This window comes from Lynx canadensis, chromosome B3, assembly GCF_007474595.2.
Source record: "Lynx canadensis isolate LIC74 chromosome B3, mLynCan4.pri.v2, whole genome shotgun sequence".
In the NCBI taxonomy this organism is placed as follows: domain Eukaryota; kingdom Metazoa; phylum Chordata; class Mammalia; order Carnivora; family Felidae; genus Lynx; species Lynx canadensis.
The window spans coordinates 33536304-33561389 of record NC_044308.2 but is presented as its reverse complement, the minus strand read 5'-3'; the positions used below and the strand labels follow the sequence as shown (position 1 = coordinate 33561389).

The 25086-nt window shown below is 37.4% G+C and overlaps 1 pseudogene; it reads right to left on the bottom strand.

Annotated features, from left to right (window-relative positions):
• Nucleotides 1-25086, bottom strand: part of LOC115516981 — a 48636-nt pseudogene that overhangs the window by 23057 nt on the left and 493 nt on the right.

Genomic DNA, 25086 nt, shown 5'->3' with positions numbered 1-25086 from the left:
TTGGATCATACCTCACAGTCTGGGATTCATTCTAATGTACTAGCCTCTGGGTAGTGTTTTATTTATTGTTTATATACAAGGAATAATATAACCTGATTTATGTTTTTAAAAGGTTACTCCAGTACTTGAAAGAGAATGGATTAGAGGAGGGAGGAAAGAAGGAGTAGAAGCAGGGAGACCAGTTAAGAGACCATTATAGCAGTCTAGGCAAAAGGTAATGGTGTTGAATAAAATAGTAGCAACTGGGATAGAAAGAAGTGACAGATTGGGTATGTATTCTGTACTCAATGATGAATGATTAGATGTGGGAACAAAGACAACACTTAGGTTCATCTGACTGAAAGGGACCAGGTAATAGTGGTTCTATTACTAAAATAGAAATAGAAACCTGGGGAAAAAACAGGTTTGTTCATGTTCATTTGTTGTTGGTGTGTTTGGTTGCTGTTAGGGGCTGGGGGCTGTGATATGTCTTTGGCCATGTTAAGTCTAGGACTCTACAGGATATGCAAGTGAAAATATTATGAAGCAACTAGATAGACAAGTCTGGAAAACAAATGAGGGAAGGGCTAAAGATAAGGCACATCTGCTAACCATCAGCATATAGATGGCACTTAGGCAATCAGACTAGATGAACTCACGTATAAACACACAGCAGATAGAGAAGAACTATGACTAAGCCCTGTGGGTCATCAGCGGTTAGGGGTCCTGCAGAGAAGAATGAGAGTCAAAAATAGAGCAGCTAATGACTTAAAAACACACAGTAATAACAGCAATAGTAGTAGTAATAATAATAATGGTTAACCCTTAAAATATTTAATATGTGGGGCACCTGGGTGGCTCAGTTGATTAAGTGTCTGACTTCAGCTCAGTTCATGATCTAACGGCTTGTGACTTCTAGCCCCACGTAGGCTCTGTGCTGACAGTGCACGCAGAGCCTGGAGCCTGCTTCAGGTTCTGTGTCTCCCTCTCTCTTTGGTCCCTCCCCTACTTGGGCTCCTCTCAGTCCTCTCAGAAATGAACGTTAAAAAAAAATTTTTTTTAATTAAAAAAAAACAAAAAAAACAATACTTGATATGTGCCAAACTATTCATTTTAGTCATTCAATCTTAGAAACAATTTTGTGGAGCTAAACAGCACTATTACCACAATTTTCAAATGAAGAAACTGAAGAACAGCAGATAAACAACGTGCTTTAGATGGTATATTGAAGCAGAGGAAAAACCACCAGAAAATGAAGGCTCATGAAGGAAAAGTATTTCAAGCAGCAGCAAATGAAGTTGAATAGAGAAATGACCTACGGATTTGAAACCATGGAAATCATCTGTGACCATTCTAGATCTGACTGATGTTTGTGACTAGTTGCATCTGGGCATGTTTACCCCAATCTCCTCATGGGGTGAGGGTGTGAAAGATAAATAAGTTATTGTTGAGTATTCCATTACCTACCTATAAACGACAACTCATCTTTCCTATTATAAATCATTCATGGTTAGTAATCTATTTTATAGGATCATTCTCCAATAATATAAATATTTAAGACGTTATGGAGATAGAGCAACCATTTGTTCCCAGAAGTTAAAGCTAAGCCACTACTAACCACCCAACAAGAGTGACCTTACATAAATTTGTATTTACCTCTAAAGAGGTACCTATATCAAGATCAACAACTTACAACATTTACCACAGATAATTAAAAATCAATGATGAATCAATTAGAAAGTATACCTACCTCAACCAACTACCACTGCAATAAGGATCCATGGAACATCAAAAAAGCACAGCCAAGTCATGCATTTGGCTACAGTCATTAGATCTAAGCATACCCCCTGCTCTTCTAAATTTATTCCACAGAGCCAACGTTATCACTTTTATTCATATCTCAAGGGAATCTAAATTAAAATATCAATGACAGTCTCATAAAAACTGAAAAAAGAAATTTAGATGAGGAAGAGACAAAGAAATCATTTGATTGAAACAAATACATGAACTATAGCTGGGATTAGCTGTTTAGCAAGAGTCTAGCATGGCATTGATTTTATAGCAAAAGCTCCCTACGGAGCCAGAAAAACAAACAAAACCCAGCACTGATATAATCTTCCTCTATTTTGGTGACCTTTTACAGATGAAATTGAGGTGCTTTCTAACAGAAAGCAACAAACTGGAACTGCCAACAATGACAAGTAATATGTAAATTTGGTACCACAGTCTGCTGAAATTAAAAGGCTCTCCAAAAAGTTAAGAAAAAGGATAGCCAAAAGTAAAGTAGATGTGTGACCTGTACAAATTATTTAACTCACAATATTATTCATTGGCATTTAATCATGGTCTGTGCAGAGGTCCACAATTTTTTTCTGTAAAAGGCCAGACAGTAAGTATGTTAAACTTTGCAGGTCCTATGGTTTCTTTCCCAACTACCCAACTCTGCCCTTGTAGCCCAAAAACAACTGTAAATAAAACTTACCCTCATATCACCTGCCCTTTACTCATAAAGCTGAAATCCAAAATTAACTAATGAAAATTTAGATTTGACTAGACATTCCTGTACGATAATAAAAAATTAATCATGTTCCATATAGTTTATGTCATCTTCACTAGAAATGAGAATGAAAGCAAAGCTTAAGGCACATAGCCACACCAATAAACTTGTTAATACTATTAATTAATAGAGGGGTGCCTGAGTTGCTCAGTAAGTTAAGAGGAGCGGCCAACTCCCGATTTCGGCTCAGTTCACAGTCTCACGGTTGGTAGGATAGAGCACCTCATGCTTGGGATTCTCACTCTCCCTCTCTCTGCCCCTTAACCACGTGTGCATGCACTTTCACTAGCTCTCTAAAAAATAAATAAACTTTTTTTTAATTAATAGGATACCACCTTTTCAATCTGTACAAATGAAGAAAACAAACATAACTTTAATTTTTTAACTCAAATTTCAAAATGTTTTCTAAACCTTTAGCAATACACAGCCATGGCATAAATTAACATTAGACATACATCTTTATCTGCAAATATTTTCATACCTATAAGAAATTTTAAGTTGCTCAACTGTGATTGGGCAAAGAAAACCACTATTTGCTGATTCTGTTATCAATAATTTTATCCTTACAATGCTTACGGTATTTCCATTGCACCCTCCTCTTTCACTACTTAGCTGATTCCTAGATACCCCCTCAAAAAAAAAAAAAAAAGCCCACAAAGAAACCTAGTATAGAGTCTGACACCCTGAGAGACAATAGTGAATCTATAATACAACATTCAACAGCATCCATTATTTCTGAATATGCAAAAAATTGATATGAGATATGCTATTATGACATGAATAAACTAATATACCAATCCATCAAAACTATCCTATACTTGTCTTCTCTTTCTTATACTCTTTTCCACTATGGCTTTCTCTAGACAAGATTTAGCTTCTATTCTGTTCTGATATTTGGATTTACACTACTATTATGGGCTGAATTGTATCCCCCTAAAATGTATATGCTGAAGCCCTAACCCCCAATGTGGCTATATTTGGAGATAGGATGTTTAAAGAGGTAACTAGGGTTAAATGAGATCATCCAATAGGACTGACATCCTTATTAAAAAAAGAAGAGACACCAAAAAAAAAAAAAAAAAAAAAAAGGCCATGCAAGGACACGGTGAAAAGGTGGACATCTGCAAGCTTAGGAGACCTCGGGAGAAACCAAACCTGTCAACACCTTGATCTTGGACCTTCAGCCTCCAGAACTGTGAGAAAATAAATTTCTGTTATTTAAGCCACCCAGTCTGTGGGATTTTGTTATGGCAGCCCTAGCAAACTAGTACAACTATACAGCAGTTTTTGATATACAATTACCAATACACCTTAAAACTTGACACTGTATTATAATGAACTCTATAGGATACTTACTCTAGTTTTCTGCCATTGCCTAAGAAATACAATGCCATCCCTCGGTGCCTAATATATGCATGGCTTTCTTTTTCCATCAGAGCTTGAAATATACACAACTTCCTTTCTCTTCCATCCCTTCAACTGTGATAATTTCTGATTTCTACTCTTATTTACCACAGTCAGTCATCTCCTTTCCAACACACTCAAAAATGTAACCTGACATATTTGTCACTTGCCACTCTGACACCTTTTCCCCTCTCTCACCCAGCCCTTTACAATCTGCATCACATACACTTCTCAGCCTTGGCACTACTGACATAAGGCATTCAGAAGCATCACTGACCAATGAGAACACTTCTGGTCCATGAACAAAACAATAACATGGTGCTTTCTATTATTTATCTTTTGCCCACACCAGTAGGCTATTTTCTCTGAGTGTTGCAACTGTTCCTTGAGTTGGGAAAATTCAAATGTTTAACTCTATGTAAGCTTATTAAAGTGAAAACCTCTGCTCTTCAAATATTATCTACAAAGAGACTAGCTTTATTGATTTCCATCAACAAAACATGTGCTACAAGTTGATTTTTCTACTTACATTGATAGCTCTGTGCTCATTTATCCATAGTTATCCAGTCTCCCTTCTCTGACCAATGTGGTGCATTTCTACAAAGAAATAGCATTCCAAAAATACAAGTACGTTCAGATAAGAGCATCCCTTACCAACTTGCTCAAGAATAAAGCCTAAAATTTTGTTCTCATTAGAACAGTAGTACAGCAAACAACTAAGTTAATACTTCAAAACACGCACTCATCAAATATTGCCTTATTGCCTCAAAAGTCAAACGTTACGGAAAAACGTATCATTTTTATTCCTTCAAGATCTTGACTTTTATCAACACAATATTGCCAGATCATTTATAGAAAAGTTTAATCTTGGGGAACTGGGTGGTTCAGTCGGTTAAGCTTCCAACTTCAGCTCAGGTCATAATCTCATGGTCCATGAGTTCAAGCCCTGCGTCGGGCTCTGTGCTGACAGCTCAGAGCCTAGAGCCTGCTTCAGATTCTGTGTCACCCTCTCTCTCTGCCCTTCCTCTGCTCCTGCTCCATCTCTCTCTCTCTCTCTCTCTCTCAAAAATAATAAACATTAAAAAAAAAAAGTTTAATCTTAAAAGTTTTCTTAGGTTTTGATCCTATTAAAAGGGTGCCTTCATTCACTATGTGTCAAAAACCATATTGTGCCAATGACTTAAGTGGGATTCTTTTTTTTTTATGCTGTGAGATAACAATTCTAAATTAATAACTTATAAGGAATAAGTATTCATGGTAAGTTAACAGTTTTATGTAAAAATAAAAGTTCAAGTTAATCATTATTTTACTGCATGGCAATTAGATATATAGCGAGTCACAAATTATTTACCAGTACATCAGTAAAATCTCAGCTATTCTGAATTTTTAGAGAAGTCATTCTAGAAATCCAACTTTTCCAACACTGGAATTTCAGCTCTTTAAGCACTAGAAGTTGTTTTCAAATACTCTGGATGAAATTATTTCCACAACATATTTTTTTTTAATGTTTATTTTTGAGAGAAAGACAAAGCACGAGCACAGGAGGGACAGAGGGAGAGGGAGAGGGAGACACAGAATCTGAAGCAGGCTCTAGGCTCTAAGTTGTCAGCACAGACCCTGATGCAGTACTCAAACCCACAAACCGTGAGATCACGACCTAAGACAAAGTTGGATGCTCAACCGACCAAGCCACACAGACACCCCTCCACAACATATTTCTAACTTTATATCTTTTAAAGCAGAGTATACTGAATATAATTCACACATTTCTTAAGAATCTGGAATCTTGTAGTAAATGTCAATTTTATATGATAGTGTTATTCATAAAAACTACTGACACACATAAGCAAAGTTCTCTGTCCCTATCTCAGTATCAACAGATTGGCTTACTTTTAGTTTATAGAAAAGCTTTTCATGCTTTCAGCCTAACAACCTACAAATGCCCCTCTGTTCTCACTGCTGCTTCTAATCCATGCGGCCTTAGAAACCAAATACTTATTTGAATTGTCTAAAATAAGACTAACCTCTAAATGAAAGCCTAAGGGATTGTCACACAAGTACAGAAATGTTAACCATAGATTTCATGAAATCTCCATTAACCATTTAGAGACTTTTTCCAAAATAATTTTATGGGGGAAATATGGGCTTTATAGTCACACAGGGGTTCAGATACTACTTTAGCACTTACTAGTTGTAGAGTCCTAGATAAATAATAAGCCATCTTCCCTAAAAGTTTGCATGCAGTTAAAAGAAATCACCACGATCACCTAATTCACAGTTGCTTTGAAGTTAAATGTGATATTAGACATAAAAAAAAAATGACTCGGGGCACCTGGGTGGCTCAGTCGGCTAAGCGTCCGACTTCGGCTCAGGTCATGATCTCACGGCTCGTGAGTTCGAGCCCCGCGTCGGGCTCTGTGCTGACAGCTCAGAGCCTGGAGCCTGTTTCAGATTCCGTGTCTCCCTCTCTCTCTCTGACCCTCCCCCGTTCATCCTCTGTCTCTCTCTGTCTCAAAAGTAAATAAACGTTAAAAAAAAATTCACAAAAAAACACAATGACTCTTACAAAGTAGGTGCACAATTAAAAGGTGTACTTTCATCTTTGATTTACAGACGTTAATGTGGCATATTTGCTGAATTTTATCACCTTTTGTACAGCCAACAAAATTTTCCATTTCTTTTTCAACATTTTTAAGTTCTGTGTATCTACATATGGTGTTAGTTTCTCCCAACAAACAGCTTTTGAGTATTTTATGCCTTTCTTGTCCTCTATAAGACTGAGACTTCTCCTGCATGGCCCAAGCAGCTGAAATCCCTAAGACCGTACTGGGAACATGGAAAAGAACGTACAAACCTAAGTGTTCACACTCTAGATCACAAATAAGCTTTCTAAAGTCAAAGTCTCTGTCTGCTACTTACTAGTAATATAATTTTGAAGCAAGCTAGTCTAGCTCTCTGAGCCTTAATTTCTTCATATTCAAAAAATAATATTGAAGCATCTAGGTGGTTCATTCAGTTAAGCATCTGATTCCTGATTTCGGCTCTGATCATGATCTCACAATTCATGAGTTCAAGCCCTCCATTGGGCTTTGTGCTGACAGTGCAGAGCCTGCTTGAGATTCGGTCACCCTCTCTCTGCCCCTCTCCCATTCGCTATCTCTCTCAAAATAAGCCAAAAAATAAACAAAAAATAACATCAATCTCCAATAATATGGCCAGTTATTTGGAACAAAGCAATGAGATTTTCAAAACTAAATAAAACAGAAAACACATATTCTTAAAAGTATCAAAAAGTGACAAGATAGTAGGGAACCATAAGGTCAAAACATAAGAAAGGGCAGGAATTCAGAGAAGAAAGCAGAGTGCTGAAGCCAGGTTAGCCGCTAATCAAAACCAAACTTGGACTTTGATTATCACAGTCTCATAAAGATAGTAGCCCAGGGCCCACCCAAGGCAGTAAGTCTGATAGGACACCCTATACCATACAACTGGAACCCATTAAATCAACCAAAGAAAACCTGTTCCATTCTAACCCATCCCCTTAAAACTGCGAAGAAAGTTGCTTTGGCACTGAACTGTAACAGAAAAGGGGAAAGCAGAGTTCCTGTCAAGTTATAACTTCTTCAGTAAAGGACCAGATGTAAGTACTTTAGGCTTTGGAGGCTTTGGAGGCTACAACCACTCAAACTCCTTTGTTGTAGCTTGAAAACAGCCACAAACGATACAGAAACAAATGAGCATGTTACATTCCAATAACACTTTATTTATGGGCACTGAAATTTTGAGTTTCATATAATTTTCACATGTCACAAAATATTCTTTTTTTGCCAATCATTTAAACTGTAAAAACCATTCTTAGCTTTCAACCTTACAAAAACCAGGTGGCACAGAGCACAGTCTGCCTTGAGTTGTAACCATAAGACACACCACCATCTAAGGCACCACTAGACTACACACACAGATTTGTGGCCCTAATTCACATCACTTGTATGACCAAAAAACAAACAAACAAACAAACAAAAAAACAGGTTATAGGCATCTAGAACATGCCTGTGCAAATGTCACAAATAATGTCCCAAGAAAGGGCATTACTTAGACCAAGCACAAAGAAAGCAAAACACCATGAACGACAACAAGCAAACAAAGGTTAGAAACAGATCTACAGGGTGGGGGAGAGAGGAATGTGGGTGATGGGCAATGAGGAGAGCACTTGTAGGGATGAGCACTGGGTGTTGTATGGAAACCAATTTGTCAACAAATTATATTTAAAAAAAAACAACAAAGTTAATATTCTCATCAAAAAAAACCAGATGTACTAAAATATCAGATATTGTAAATGATCATACACAAAACATAAAATAACTGCTTACTAATGCTGAAAGCAATAAACATGCCTGAAAATATTTGAAAGGAACAAGAACTATACAAAATGACTTGGAAGATACAGAAAACAGCTTATAAAATTGTAAAACACAGTTGAAACTAACTGGAACAGTGAAGAAGAAATTACCCATAATAAAAGAAAAAAAATATTTTTAAAAAGATCACGTAAGAAAAAAAGTTAATAGACAAGTAAATTGGAGATCCAGAAAAGAAGAGTCCTGAAATTGTAATATCATGTTCTTTTCAAATAGAAGCCAGTAATAAAAAGATGACTAGGAGTAACAAATGGTATCCCTCACACCAATATATATCCCATCCCACATATCCTTCTACAATGTAATGTTCACACTCTTCCCTATGTTCTTTCCCCATTGAACTTGGATGGACCTTTGTAACTGTCTCCATCAACAAAATGCAACAAAGTAAGGCTGTGTGACTTCTGAGATTAATTCAAAAACAGTAACATGGCTGCTACCTAGCATTTTCTTCCTCAGGAATTCCAGTGGTCATACTATAACAACATTTTAAAAGCTCCATGGAAAAATCCACATGGAAAGGAACTGGGGCAGAACTGCCAAACTGAACTGCTCCTGAATTCCTGACACACAAAAACTGTAAACAGTAATAAGCGACTATGCTCTGGGCTTAACTTGTTATGCCACAACAGATAATTAACATACAAAGGAAATCCTCAGAAGAGTTGTAAATTTTAAAACACAGTCCTGGGGCACCTGGGTGGCTCAGTCAATTGAGCATCTGACTTCGGCTCAGGTCATGACCTCTCAGTTTGTGAGTTCGAGCCCCACATCCGGCTCTGTGCTGACAGCTCAGAGCCTGGAGCCTGCTGCGGATTCTGTGTCTCCCTCTCTCTCCCTCTCTCCCACTCACACTCTGTGTCTCCTTCTCTCTCAAAAATAAATAAACATTAAAAAAATTTTTAATAAAAAAATAAAAAATAAAACACAGTCCTAAATAAACCATGTGACAAATAACTAAATAGAAAATATTCTGAACTAGACTGTAACAAGATACTTATGAGATGCAGCTAAAGCAATATTTGACAGGGAAATTTATAACCCTAAATAGGTATAACAAAAAAAATAGGGAATTGTCTATTCAAGAAAATAGGAAAAGAATAGCAAAATAAACCTACAACAAGTATGGGAAAATAATAGAAATGAGAAATAAAAGAAAATATATATTGGAAAGGTCCAACAAAGCAGAAGTTGGGTCTCTGTAAAACTATAAGTTGCCAATCCTCTGGCAAGAATGCTGAGTAAAAGAAAGGGAAAGGGATCAGAAATGACAACAGGGACAAAAACTACCAATGCTACAAACATTACAACAGTAAGAGGATTTTTTTTTTAATACAGATGAAATTGAAAAAATATCCTAGAAATATATTTAACTCAGCAAAACTTACTCAAGAAGACATAGAAAATTTAAATGGTCCCATTAAAAAACAAAGCACAATGACTCTTAAAAAAAAAAAAAAAATCTTCCCACAAAGAAAACTCCAGAGCTTTACCAGCAAGTTCTCCCAAATACTCAAGGAATCTTAAATAAATTCTTCCCAATTCTTTTTATGAAGCTGGCATAACTCTGAAACCAAAAATCCTGGTAAGGACCAGACTAGAAAGAGAAATCTTAAGCCAATCTTACCCCTGAACTGGTATGCAAAAATTACAAACAAATACTGGCAAACAAAAACCAGCATCATAATATGCTGTAATCAAGTTAGGCATATCCCAGGAAAGCAAAGACAAATCCAATATTAATATCAGACAGCCAGTTAATATAATCAACCATGCTTCAAGAAATCCATAAAAATTCAATATTTATTCATGTCTCAAAAGGAGTCTTTGTAAACTAGAAATTGAAGAAAACTTCCTTAATTTGATACAAGGTACCTACAAAAACCTTCAGCATACTTAACAGGGAAAGCCTAAACATTTCTCCTCTGATATCAGGAACAAAATAAGGATGGCCATTATCTACTTCTATCAACATTATACTGGTGATCCTAAGCAAAATAGGAAACCAAGAAGAAAATAATAAAAGGCATTACCAACAAGGAATAGAACCAAGAAACAGTTTAGAAATACAAAACAAAACTGTGGTACAAAAACAGACACGCAGATCAATGGAACAGAATAAAGAACCCAGAAATGGACCCACAAACATATGGCCAACTAACCTTTGACAAAGCAGGAAAGAATATCCGATGGAATAAAGACAGTCTCTTCAGCAAGTGGTGCTGGGAAAACTGGACAGTGACATGCAGAAGAATGAACCTGGACCACTTTCTTACACCATACACAAAAATAAACTCAAAATGGATCAAAGACCTAAATGTAAGACAGGAAGCCATCAAAATCCTCAAGGTGAAAGCAGGCAAAAACCTCTTTGACCTTGGCCGCAACAACTTCTTACTCAACACGTCTCCAAAGGCAAGGGAAACAAAAGCAAAAATGAACTACTGGGACCTTATCAACATAAAAAGCTTCTGCACAGTGAAGGAAACAATCAGCAAACTAAAAGGCAACCGACAGAATGGGAGAAGATATCTGCAAACGACATATCAGATAAAGGGTTAGTAACCAACATCTATAAAGAACTTATCAAACTCAACACCCAAAAAACAAATAATCCAGTGAAGAAATGGGCAAAAGACAGGCATAGACACTTCTCCAAAGAAGACATCCAGATGGCCAACCAACACATGAAAAAATGCTCAACATCACTCATCATCAGGGAAATACAAATCAAAACCACAATGAGATACCCCCTCACACCTGTCAGAATGGCTAACATTAACAACTCAGGCGACAACAGATGTTGGCGAGGATGCAGAGAAAGAGGATCTCTTTTGCACTGTTGGTGGGAATGCAAGCTGGTGCAGCCACCCTGGGAAACAGTATGGAGGTTCCTCAAAAAATTAAAAATAGAACTACCCAACAACTCAGCAATTGCACTACTAGGCATTTATCCAAGGGATACAGGTGTGCTGTTTCTAAGGGGCATGTGCACCCCAATGTTTATAGCAGCACTATCAACAATATCCAAAGTATGGAAAGAGCCCAAATGTCCATCAATGGATGAATGGAGAAAGAAATGTGGTATATATATACAATGGAGTATTACTTGGCAATCAAAAAGAATGAAATCTTGCCATTTGCAACTATGTGGATGGAACTAGAGGGTATTATGCTAAGTGAAATTAGGCAGTCAGAGAAAGACAAACATCGTATGACTTCACTCATATGAGGACTTTAAGAGACAAAACAGATGAACACAAGGGAAGGGAAACAAAAATAATATAAAAACAGGGAGGGGGACAAAACAAAAGAGACTCCTAAATATGGAGAACAAACTGAGGGTTGCTGGAGGGGCTGTGGGAGGGGGGTTGGGCTAAATGGGTAAGGGGCATTAAGGAATCTACTCCTGAAAGCATTGCTTCACTATATACTAATTTGGATGTAAATTTTAAAAAATAAAAAATAAAGTTAAATTACAAAAAAAAAAAAAAGTATGCTACATGATTGGGAGCCATTTAGTTTTTTGCATAGAAAATTTTGGGTGTGCTAGGAACTTTAAGTTTAATGTAGGAAGTTAAGAAACATTTTAGAGGCTATACTGTAGACTACTTGATAGATTCTTGTTCCAAATAAGTCTTTGTGGACTGTGCCATCTGTGAGGAATCCCAGGGAAAATGTTTACGTTTTGCATACACTGATGAAATTTTCTGTAATTTGCCTAATCTATAAATAGCATTTCTGAGTATTTTCCTTTTTCTGTGTGTATGGTTTTCTTCTATCTTCAATTATTAGTATTCTAATAAAAGCATTTCAATTTGAAAAAAAAAAAAAGAGTATGTTACAAGTACAGGAACAGACCAATAGAACAGAGGAACAAGGCCAGAAACAGACCTACACAAATATGGATACTTGATATAGGTCAGATGTGGCATTGAGATCAGTATAGAAAAGATGAAATGTTCAAAATCAGTGCTAGGACAATCAAGTATCCATTTGGGATGGGAAAGAATGGGAAGTATCCATTTGGGATGGGACCTCCCATTATACATGAAGTCTATCCCAAATAAAGAGCAAATCTGTGAAAGGTTAAAACTTGAAAGCTCTTAGTAGATCATACTCGAGAACATCTTTAACATAGCCTAGAAAAGGGTTTCTTTAAAAAGATTCAATAAGTACTAGCCAAAGTTGATAAATTCAACTATGTTAACACTGAGAAATTCTGTTGATCAACAAGCACCAACAAGCCAAAAACATAACTTGTAACAGGTATAACTGAAGGACCAGTCTCCAAAACACATACAGAATTCCTAAAAATCAGTAAGAAAAGCAGAAAAAAACTGGGCAAACAACTTGAACAGGCACATCATATGAAGAAAACTCAAATGGGGGTGTCTGGGTGGCCCAGTCAGTTAAGCATCTGGCTCGTGATTTTGGCTCAGGGCATGATCCCACAGTTCGTGGATTCAAGCCCCATGTGGGGCTCCATGCTGACAGCACAGATTCTGCTTGGGATTCTCTCTCCCTCTCTCTCTGTCCCTCCCCACCCTCAAAATAAACTTTAAAAATAAAAAGAGAAGAGACAGAAAGAAAACTCAAATCTATGAAAAGATGTTCAACTTAATGAGCCATCATGGAAATGCAAATTAAAATTATGGCATACCATCACACCCTTTACACTGGCAAAAATTAAGAGTCTGACAATACCAAGTGTTAAAAATGTAGAGCAATGGAGGGGCAACTTGCTGGCTTAGTCAGTGGAGCATGCAACTCTTGATCTTGGGGCTATGGGTCAAGCCCCACACTGGGTGTAGAGATTACTTAAAAATAAAATCTTTAAAAAAAAAACAACAACAACAGAGCAATGGGAACTTATATACTGTGTTGGAGCAAGTATAAATTAAAATAATTCTGAAAAACACGTTGCCATTATCAAAGTTGAACATGTGCATACCTCACAACTTAGCAGTTCCATTCCTGTAAATTCTAGAGAAATATTTATACACTTAAAAATATGAAACAGGTAGAAGAGCACTTACCACCAAATTATTTGTATAACAGCAAGAAAATGAAATCAACTCAAATGTCCATCAAAAATAGAATGAACAGGGGCACTTGGGTGGCTCAGTCAGTTAAACGTCCAACTCCTGATCTCAGCTCAGGTCATGATCTCACAGTCCGTGAGTTCGAGCCCTGCATCAGGCTCTGTGCTGACAGCTCAGAGTCTGGAGCCTGCTTTGGATTCTGTGTCTCGCTCTCTCTCTGCCCCTCCCCTGCTCACACTCTGTCTCTCTCTGTCTCAAAAATAAATAAAACATTAAAAAAAAATTTTTTTTTTAAAGGGAAGGGAGAGGCAATCCTGATTTGTTGGCCTGGGTGATGACAACACAAATATTTACTTCAAAATTTTCTTCAAATTGCAAGTTTTATTCACTCTCCTATATATATGAATAAAAGGAAAGGTAAACTGCATACCATTGCTATAGTAATTTAATACAATAAAGCAACCTATGGGGCACAGGGTACCTGGGTGGCTCAGTCGGTTAAGCATCTGACTTCAGCTCGGGTCATGATCTCACCGCTCCTGAGTTTCAGCCCCACACGGAGCTCTGTGCTGACAGTTCAGAGCCTTGAGCCTGCTTCCAAATCTGTGCCTCCTTCTCTCTCTGCCCCTCCCCCTAATCACTTTCTGTCTCTCTCTCTCAAAAATAAATAACACATTTAAAGAATTAAAAAAAACAATAAAGCAACCTATGTAAGTCTGGTACCTAGTGCTCATTCAAAAAAAAAAAAAAGGCTACTAAATTATATAATTTTTAGTATTTCCCCGAAGTTGCTTATGGTAGATACTGAAAAATTTTGTTCAGTAAATGAAACAAATTCAGATGATAAACACACTTAGCATGGTGAACACTGCTTAATGGGTAATTGCATAGAATAGTGGATCACCTACGCTGTACAGCTGTAACTAATACAACATTGCATATTAACTATACTTCCATTTTTAAAAAAAACAATAAATGAAACATTACTTTCAAGCACTGGAGTAAAAGACAATTTAGATCTGAATGGCTAGGTTCCCTAACTTCCAATTTGTATTTCACAAGCCCCAGAGCTTGAATTCCTTCTATCCTAACAGGTGCCCTTCCCTCTCCCTTTGGTATTCTTGATCTCTTACTTTTTATTTATACTCATAATATACATCTTATTATACATCAGACTATAAGCAACTGTCACAAAATGCTTGGAATCCCAAAATCTGAGAGATTTAAGGCAGAAAAGAAGAAAAAAGGCTAAAGTGAGGGAGGGGGAAGTTGTAGAAAAAAAGTGAAGACAAACTTGAGTTATCCTTACATGAAAACACCCAGGACATCAGGTTTTTAGTTCCAATGCTTTAAAAGAAACCAAGAAGCAGAGGAAGAAAAAGCAAGTGAATCATCTATTGTCTGACCCTCATATCATACAACAATAAAAGCAGATTAACATTAACACCAATGACCTAATATACAAGGGGAAGAAAGTATACTATGTCCCAAAACATACCATGAAATTCTCTTCACAACAACAACAACAAAATACAACAAAGCCCACTCAAACTATAGTTCTCTGGAACAAATCAACTCCTTCTCAATTACTTGGGGAAGACACTTTTTTTTTAATTAATTTATTCCATATGTATTACTTATAGTCCAAAAAATTGAACACAAATATCCATCAGATCCAGATTCATTAAAACTATGGTATATCAGCACAGAATATTATGCCTCCATGAGAAAGATCCGAATGTACCAATATGAAGTGCTCTCCAGAATATATTAAGTGGAGAAAAAAAAAGCGACAGAACAGTATATATAGATATTGCTCACGCACACATGCACGTGCACATACACATACACACACACACACACACACACACACACACCTTTGGCATATGAAGGGAGAATACACACACACATCTTATTTTTCAAAGAGAAAAAATACTGGAATGACTGATCAAAAACTCACAAAAATGTTACCTTTACAGGAGCAAGGAGGAAACAGAATAGAAGAGACAGGGATAAAAATGAGATTTCTATATATGCCTTTTCATTTGATTTCTCCTTTGAACTATGTAAGTGTTTCATATATTCAAAGAGTAATATTAAACAAACAAAACAAAACAAAAAAAGGGGGGGGGAGCAAACCCTAAAATGAAAAACAAATGGATCTAACTATATACCTATCAAATTGGTAACAATCACACTGAGAAAATAATGATTTCAAGTGACTTTTAAATATAGTACTAACAATAAGTATATCCTTATTGGGATACATTCTAAGGACAAAATGAAATGCAAAAAAAATCTTAAGCTTCACTGAGTAGGTTTATTTATCTTGAAACTATTTAAGGTGTACTTTAAATATACACATATACATAAAGGTTAAGAAAAAATAAGGTTTTCAATGTAAAAGAGATTAAACTTAAAAAAAAAAAAAAAAGGAAAGAAATACCCACAGCGTTAAATTTGAATTAGAATTATCAATATGACCTCATGCTTTTTTTCCCCTCCAGACAAGGCAAGGTCTAAAAGTAGTGACAGCCCCATAAAAAGGAGCATATTTAGCATCCAGATATTGGTTTCTAAATATCATCCTCCATTATGAGGAGACAGAGCTCCTGAAGAGAAACTGCTAATTGAAATCTAAACAGGAAAAGTCCATGGTGAGCCAAGGTATCTAATACTCAAAAGTAAGGACTCATTCAATGACTAATAATGCATTTATGCAAAAAGAACTGAGGGCTATGCTTGGAGGGGCTCCCAATGCCCTTATATGAGACCATTTGAGCACCAAAAAGAACAATGTCTGTAACTTATTGTAATTCAACAAAGTAAAATCCAAGAGATCATAACAACATTCATTTGTTACCATTGTAATAACTCATAGACCAACTCCTCACTCTGAAAATTAGATGAGAAAGAATTAAGCATGTATTTACTCTGCCCTTTAGGAAGAACTATAGTTCATTCCCAGTTGCTGGAAGGTTATAAAGCTCTTGTTAACTGAAGAATGATAGCTAGTAAGTGTAAAAACAATAATAGAATTAGAAAAATCACTAATTTTCAAGTTTCAATTAAATAACTGAATTGCCTAAGGTTCAACAAAGGATGCTAAAATTATGAGGTAAGGCACACTGAATAATGTAATTTTTTATGGTACCAAAGTATCACCCCCACAAATTATTGTATTTGATCACAGCAGGAAAAATACACTTCTACAGCAAACACCAACTTTAAACTTCATAAAACTTAGATTACTAATAGTGACATTATGTACCTCCCGTAATATGCAACATGAAATATAACATCACCTATGAAGTATTCTTGCCAAAACTTCTTTAATATGCATCTAACTCAAGCCTTTAAAATATAACTTCCAGGGGCGCCTGGGTGGCGCAGTCGGTTAAGCGTCCGACTTCAGCCAGGTCACGATCTCGCGGTCCGTGAGTTCGAGCCCCGCGTCAGGCTCTGGGCTGATGGCTCGGAGCCTGGAGCCTGTTTCCAATTCTGTCTCCCTCTCTCTCTGCCCCTCCCCCGTTCATGCTCTGTCTCTCTCTGTCCCAAAAATAAATAAACGTTAAAAAAAAAAAAATTTTTAAAATATAACTTCCAATTTACAAAATACACAGTGAACAAAGGAATAAGTTAAACAAAAGCACAAAGGAACAATCAGGTAACTCTAGAAAACAGGCCATTCTACAAGAATGATCTCGTCTTCTCAAAGAAATGTCAATATCATGAGAGAAACAGGAGTGGAGGAAGGAAATTTTCTAGATTAAAAGAGACTAAAAAGATAATCAAATGCAATACAAAAATCTTGACTGAATTCTGGTTTGAAAAAATCATTTTATGGGACAAATGGGAAAATTTTAAATATAGACTGAATATTAAATGCTATTAGGAGGGGCGCCTGGGTGGCGCAGTCGGTTAAGCGCCCGACTTCAGCCAGGTCACGATCTCGCGGTCCATGAGTTCGAGCCCCGCGTCAGGCTCTGGGCTGATGGCTCAGAGCCTGGAGCCTGTTTCCGATTCTGTGTCTCCCTCTCTCTCTGCCCCTCCCCCGTTCATGCTCTGTCTCTCTCTGTCCCAAAAATAAATAAACGTTGAAAAAAAAAATTAAAAAAAAAAAATTAAAAAAAATAAATAAATAAATGCTATTAGGAAATGACTTATTTTTCTAGGTGTTGGTAATGGCACTGTGGTGATGTAGAGAATATCTTTTTTTTTTTTTTTAAGTTTTATCTAAATAATCTCTACACCCAACATGGGGCTCTCAAACCAAAGATCAAGAGTCACATGCTCTTCCAACTGAGCCAGCCAGGCACCCCAAGAATATTTATTTTCTTAGGAGATATATGCTGAAGTATTTTGAGATAAACATCATAATAGTCACAGCTTTCAAAAGGCTCAGTGAAAGTATACACATGTCCATACGTATAAAGAACAATAAAGCAAATACGGATGGGCCATTGATAACCTGAATCTAGGTGGCAGACATATCAATGTTCTTTGTCCTAATCATTCAATTTTTTCATTATTCTCTAAGTTTTTTTATTAAAAAAAAAGTAGGGGAGAGGCTGGAAGAGAACCAAAAGAAGGTAGAGTTTCAAAAGAAAGTAAGGAAAAAATACGATCTAAAAATCATTTATAAACACATATCCACACAGTCATCTGAAGAACTTTCTTCTTTATATTTAAAAAGAAAAAGGGGCACCTGGGTGGCTCAGTCTTGTTAAGCATCCAACTTCGGCTCAGATCGTGATATGAGCTCAAGCCTCCCAAAGGCTCTGTGCTGACAGCTCAGAGCCTGGAGCCTGCTTCAGATTCTGTGTCTCCATCTCTCTCTGCCCCTTCCCAAGTAGCGTGCATGCGCACGCACGCACTCTCTCTCTCTCTCAAAAATAAACATTAAAAAAAATTTTTTTAAAGAAAAAAAATCCAGAGATTACTCAACCCACTATCATCTAATCAATATAAGTAAACAGATTTCAAACAAATACTTACACATTACAAATAGCAATAGTACTACAATCTGTCAATGATTTAAGGAATGTTTGTCATTGGCAAACAGAACATTGTCTTATGATACCTCAATTGAAGTATCATAATACATTGAATCAAAATACATTCTAACATCCATTAAACTTATATAGTAAGAAATCAAGAAAAGCATTTCTTTGAAACTTCTTGAATTCAAAAATATTATCACAGTTGAAAGACAGCTAGACGACTTTCTACGATTTACTTCTATTAGCAACAAACTTTGATTAGCCATTTATTCTAAATGCCACACAATGAATTCTTTAAATTCCTGACCTCATATTTAAATATAACAAGAAACAGACATATTTGCAGGAGAAAAGGAAAATTTGTTGAATATCAACTATGTGCCTAGTGCTTTACACAAAGTTTTTTTTAACTCTGATAATCTTGTGTCAGGTAAGTATTTCCAATTTGAGAGATGCACATTCTTAAAGCTCAGAAATGTTAAGTGACTTGCCTATAAATGACAGCTTATAAATGATGAGGCTGGAAACTGAATTGAGGTTGTTGGAAATCCAGGTTTGAAAGTCCATATTCTTTCTACTTGATTGGCCTTAATGGACTTAAATTAATATTTACAGACAGAAAAGCCCATCTAAGGAAAAAGTATGTTTAAAAGAATACCTTCATATTCAAAGAGCTACATAATGTCAAAGAAAAACCAAAACTGAGAAAAAGAAAAAATACACTCTAAAATGATTGCTGGTTGTAAAAAAAAAAAAATTCTTAGCAAGCCAGCTGTCTATGACATAGGACAGCTAGTACTTTCCTCACTGTACATGTAAAATTACACTCCGGTTGCCCGCTGGATGACCCCACTGCCAAAATATGCTAGCAACATAATTCACATTAAAACTCAGAGGCCAAATGCCATTTGGAAAGTGCTTTACATGTTTACTACACACATCTTCAGCAAGTTCACCATTCAAAATTAATAGGCTATTTTCAACAAATGTTCTTTGATCTATCATATTATTTTCTACCACTCTGAAATATTAAACTTATAAACAAGAAAATCTACTTAAATATAAACATCCCACAACTGAATATTAGAATATTAGTAGAATGTGATTTCAAATTTGTTGCATGTAAGTATGCGAAAATTACATTTCTGTAATATAACAAATTATATTCGTTCTACAGGATCACAATCCCGATACCTATCTCTCGTATGTCTAAAGATACACACAAAATATGTAGAAAAAAACATTAAAAGAGTTTTCCCATTTAAAATTAAATCCTCTTTGAACTGGATTAGTAACTAGAAAAGGGCATGAGGTAGCTTACGGAGTTGTAGAAATATTCTGCATTTTACCATGGGTGTTGGTTACACTGGTGTGTTTACTTGGTGAAAATTCACTTAGGATCTGTGTACTTTTTTGTATACTTTAAAATTTATAAAAAAAACTTTATACACACACACACATATACATATTTTTTTTTAAATCCCCAATCTGAGTCTTCCTTCCTACATAGTGGGGATAAAAAAGTTAAATACACAAGTAATTAGGAATTTCATTTGAGAGCTATGATAGACCTAAGCACTAAGTAGGAGCACACAGGAGTGGCATCTAACTCAATCTAGAAGAAGTAAAAGAAATCTTCCTGAAGATATACCTGAAACAAATCCTGAAGGTCAGACAGGAATTAGCCAAGCAAAGAATGGGTGAAGGGACAGACAGGAAAGGAAGAGAGATGCAAAGACAAGAGAAAAAAGCACCTTATCTGGGTGGAAGCCTAAGTTCAATAAGGGTGGATCAAAGAATTTAAGGAAGAGAGCATGGGAGGAAAGCCTAGAAAAGTAATAGGTCATAAAGAATCTCACATACATGCCATGCTACAATTAAGCTTTATCCTGAAAGCAATGCGAAGACACTGAAGATCTTTCAATAGGAAAGGACATGATCAGATTTGTATTTGTACTACAAATGTCAACTATAGTGTCTGCCATGCTTGCAATCCCATTTTGTGAGAAATTAGCCCACACACTGCCCTGTGCTTTTCACCATTATGATCCTGCCCCACACCCAGATGCACAAATAAACACATGGCCAACACTAAATGGCCAGGAGTGATCACATGTCCCAAGTACACAGGCTTACTAGTAGCCCATGAGAAAAAGAGCTGAGCCCAAGAGATGGTTTCTTAGAAATTCAAACCAGAAAATCCTAGGGAAAAGGAAGAAGTTAACAAACAGCTCAAGTTAAAATGCCAGCATCCAGGAGGCAAAATGTTGGCACAGGAGTAACACAGTAGTTATAAGGAGGCATAAATTGGGAATAAAGGGAAGCTGTGAGAGGAAAAACTGGAGTAGGGAGAAAAAAAGAGAAATCGTAAAAGTATCTAAGACACGTTAACCACAGAGCACTAGGGAGTGAAATATGTATTTTTCTGCTTTTAGTTTTATTAAACTCCTGTTTTTCTTGAGACCAAGGTGTTTAACTTTTCCTAGGTTCCCTTCTGCATGTTTCCTTTTAAAAAGCACTCCACTACTTACTGTAACTTGAGTCTCTGTGCAAATGAAAGACTCTAACTAAAAGAGCATTTTAGAACACCTAATCTGGCAGCAGTGCAGAGAATGAATTGGAGGGTAAGACAAAACAAGAGGCAGAAAAGAGAAAGCAACAAGACTGCTTAGAACACATTACAGGAGCACCAGAGACATTTCTGGTTAAAATAAAATAGAAACAGGGGCGCCTGGGTGGCGCAGTCGGTTAAGCGTCCGACTTCAGCCAGGTCACGATCTCGCGGTCCGGGAGTTCGGGCCCCGCGTCGGGCTCTGGGCTGATGGCTCAGAGCCTGGAGCCTGTTTCCGATTCTGTGTCTCCCTCTCTCTCTGCCCCTCCCCCGTTCATGCTCTGTCTCTCTCTGTCCCCAAAATAAATAAACGTTGAAAAAATAAAATAAAATAAAATAGAAACAACAAAAACAACAATAAATATGAAATTATCATGAGGGAGAATGTGGAGCACTTAGTGACGTTGGTAGTAAGGTACAGAGTGGACAATGATTCACAGGTTCCTGAAGACTTCTCGAGGAGAGAGTGGTGCCATTCACCAAGATAGGAAATCAAAAACAAAAATTTTTGTTGCAGTTTGTCTCCCTCTCCCCTCTCCTTTTTGGAAGAAAGAGAAGCAGAGAAGAGTTTTTATTTTGCACACATTTGAAGTGCTTGTGAAATGTGAATCCAAGAGGAGATATCCATTAGCAGTGATTCATAAGGAAAAGTTAGAGATCTATACAGCAGCTCTAAACTTAGAAATACATAGAGTCAGGGGGCACCTGGGTGGCTCAGTCGGTTGAGTGTCTGACTTCAGCTCAGGTCATGATCTCACAGTTCATGTGAGATCCCACAGTTCATGGGTTTAGTCCTACGTCGGGCTCTGTGCTGACAGTTCAGAGCCTGGAGCCTGCTTGGCATTCTGTGTCTCCCTTTCTCTCTGCCCCTCTCCCACTCACACTGTCACTGTCTCTCTCAAAAATAAACAAACATTAAAAAAAAAAGTCAATGTTAGATTTTAAAACATGAACCACCAGGGGTGTCTGGGTGGCTCAGTCGGTTAAGCATCCGACTTCGGCTCAGGTCATGATCTCACAGTCCATGAGTTCGAGCCCCGCATCGGGCTCTGTGCTGACAGCTTGGAGCCTGGAGCCTGCTTCAGATTCTTTGTCTCCCTTTCTCTAACCCTCCCCCATTCATGCTCTGTCTGTCTCAAAAATAAATAAACATTAAAAAAAATTTTTTTAAACATGAACCAAAATTTTTTGACTAATATTTATTTTAAATTAAGTTAATACAACTAAAAAATCATGCAAACTAGGAAACACTATTCTTGGTAAACCATATTTTCAAATATCCTACACTTCTCTACAAACGAAGAAGACTGAACAAACATCTACAATAGTAAAATTCAAATGATTAGAAAGGATGTGTTTATAGTACTAATTTCTACTGAGGTTTTACTTTTTAAAAAAATCTAATTTTACTCCCATTTCCCTCATAAAATAAGGCATTATTGTTAACTAAGGGAAAAAACTATTAAATCACATTAGACTGTGAACCTCACTATTGATACGTAAACCATAATAAGATTTTTTAAAGAACTTAATCACTTGGGGCACCTGGGTGGCTCAAGTCAGTTGAGCATCTGACTTTGGCTCAGGTCACGATCTCACACAGTTCGTGAGTTCAAGCCGGGTCCAGCATCTGGCTCTATGCTAACAGCTCAGAGCCTGGAGCCTGCTTCAGATTCTATGTCACCCTCTCTCTCTCTCTGCCACTCCCTTGCTTGTGGGCCCTCTCTCTCAAAATAAACAAACTTAAAAAAAATTAATCACTTACTTTACTAGCTTTAGACATTCAATTTCTATCTGTAATGTAAATGTTGGATTTCTGTCCTATAATCTTTTCTCCTCTCATTTATACCTTTTGCCCCCAAATCTATTACTATCAATCCAGAATTTGATAACGAGCTTAAGACACAAATCCAGCTGCCTCCTGGCCGTCAGTATCTGACAGAAATATAATCACCCAAATCCAACCTGTCACAAATTCTTTTTTGACAAAAATAAAAATCCCATTCCTCCCTTCTATCAATTCCCACTTCAGTGAAAGGCACAAGCTAGAAACCTAAATCTTCTATGAACCTTCTCCCTAATTCCAAATCCAATGAAATCACCAAGTCCTCTCTACTCCCAATACCCAAATCCAGACTCCCTATCATCATTTGCTTAATAATATTCCTGCCCTTAGCCTTAGACTACCCTTTAATCTACCCTCCTCACTGCAGCCAGTGACCTTTTAAAAATGCAAATCTGATCATTTCAGTCCCCGACTTTATATCCTTCAATAACTTATTTGATAAATATTGTAATCACCATCAAAGCCAATGAATCACTCCGTGAAAGCTCAGAGGTTCAATGAGAACTTTAGTTATATCCTTTTTTGTAGGTTCAATACAAAAGAATCATCAGGAAATTTTTTTAAATCCTGATAATTATTTACAACATACATGTAACAGCTGATACACTAAAAGAAAAGCAAATGAGACCGTTTGTAAAAGCAAAGACTAAAAATAATGTCAAGATCATAAAAAGAATACTATACAGCCCATGAATGTGGCATGTCTATATGTACTCTAATTGAATGAGCTCTAGGCTCTACTATCAAGTGAGGGGCAGTGAGGGGAGGTATAGAGTGTATAGTATTGCAAGCATTTGTGGTGCATTTTAAGAATATATTTGAGAATATAAATTTAAAAATCACAGGAAGGACCCACATAAAGATGGAAATAGTAGTTGCCTCTAAAAAGTAAAAACAGGTGGTTGGAGGATAAAGGGGGAAGAGAAACTTTTTGCTGCATACTCTTTAGAACCTTTTGACTTGTATACTATGTCTAGTTATTACCTGTAATTTTAATATGATTTTCTCCCGCTTCAGTTTCACACACACAAAAGAAAAAATTTAAAGTACTAACTACAAAAACCTCACTATATACTTCATCCCTAGGTACTGATCACTTAGTGCATCATTACGTTTCCTTCTTGACAACTCAGGAGTTCAACTTCCACAAACAAGATTTTATTCACTATTTCACTACTGCTGAGAAGGCTGTTGGTAATGACATCAGTCAACACTGCATGATAACTGTACTTGCTCCTTGGAAAAGGAGCAGCACCAGGTAGCAGAAATTTATTACTAAATTGACATTAAAATCTTCAGGGAGTAAGGAAAGCCACAAGTCTTATTTTTCCGGAAAATTCAAAAAACACGTTAAAAAAAAAAATCGCCTTGTGTCACTCAAAAACAAAACAAAAAAATGTGTAAAAATCTTCCAGAAAGGGAAGCAAATGATACTACATGGAGACACAGTCACATCCCTTAACGTAATGTGATTTAATTCTTATAGAGGTCCCTAAATGTCAGACTGGACTACCTCACACGTTCTACAGAAGAGACAAGATGAGAAGCAGGCTGTATGACCTTATATTAGCACACACACCCCTGCCCTGGGCCCGCACTCTTCCCTGTCCCCTCCCTCTTTTGGGTGTCAGTTAGTCCCCTTAGGTCCCACTGGGGGGGGGGGGGGGTAGGGAGTACACTAGGTTAAGCAAACACCCCTCCAGGATTTAAAGGCAAAACTCTTCCAACCAAAGAAAAGAGAAAGATAACAAGGTCTGCCTGAGAGGACTGGGGGAGAGGCTGCTGTCTGATGGTGTCTACAGAGGGGCTGACACCAGATCCACTGGGAGGAAAGAGCATCAAGAACAGACTATCCGCAAGGCGAGGAGGGTAGGGTTGACGGGAAGCGAGCTGGGAGGGGTCCGCAGGCAGGGGGTGGGCTGCAAGGTCGCTCTGGGTTAGGGGGCGGCCGCGCCTGGGTGTCAGAGGAACTGTGACCGGGTCAGCTTACGGGAGGCCGTAACGGAGTCTGGAGGCTCCACGAGGAATCCTAAGAGAGTCCGAAGGGGGGTCTAACGGGCTGTGCTGGGGATGGGGGGCCGTGACAGAACCGTCCGGGAGCTGGCGGGCCGGAGTGGTGTCTGACCAATGGAAGATACGATGGGTGGGGTCTACCGGGGACCCAGCGCAGCGATCCGGTGTCTGCGAGGCTCCTAGGCAGACCCGCTCACGGGGCGTCTCCGC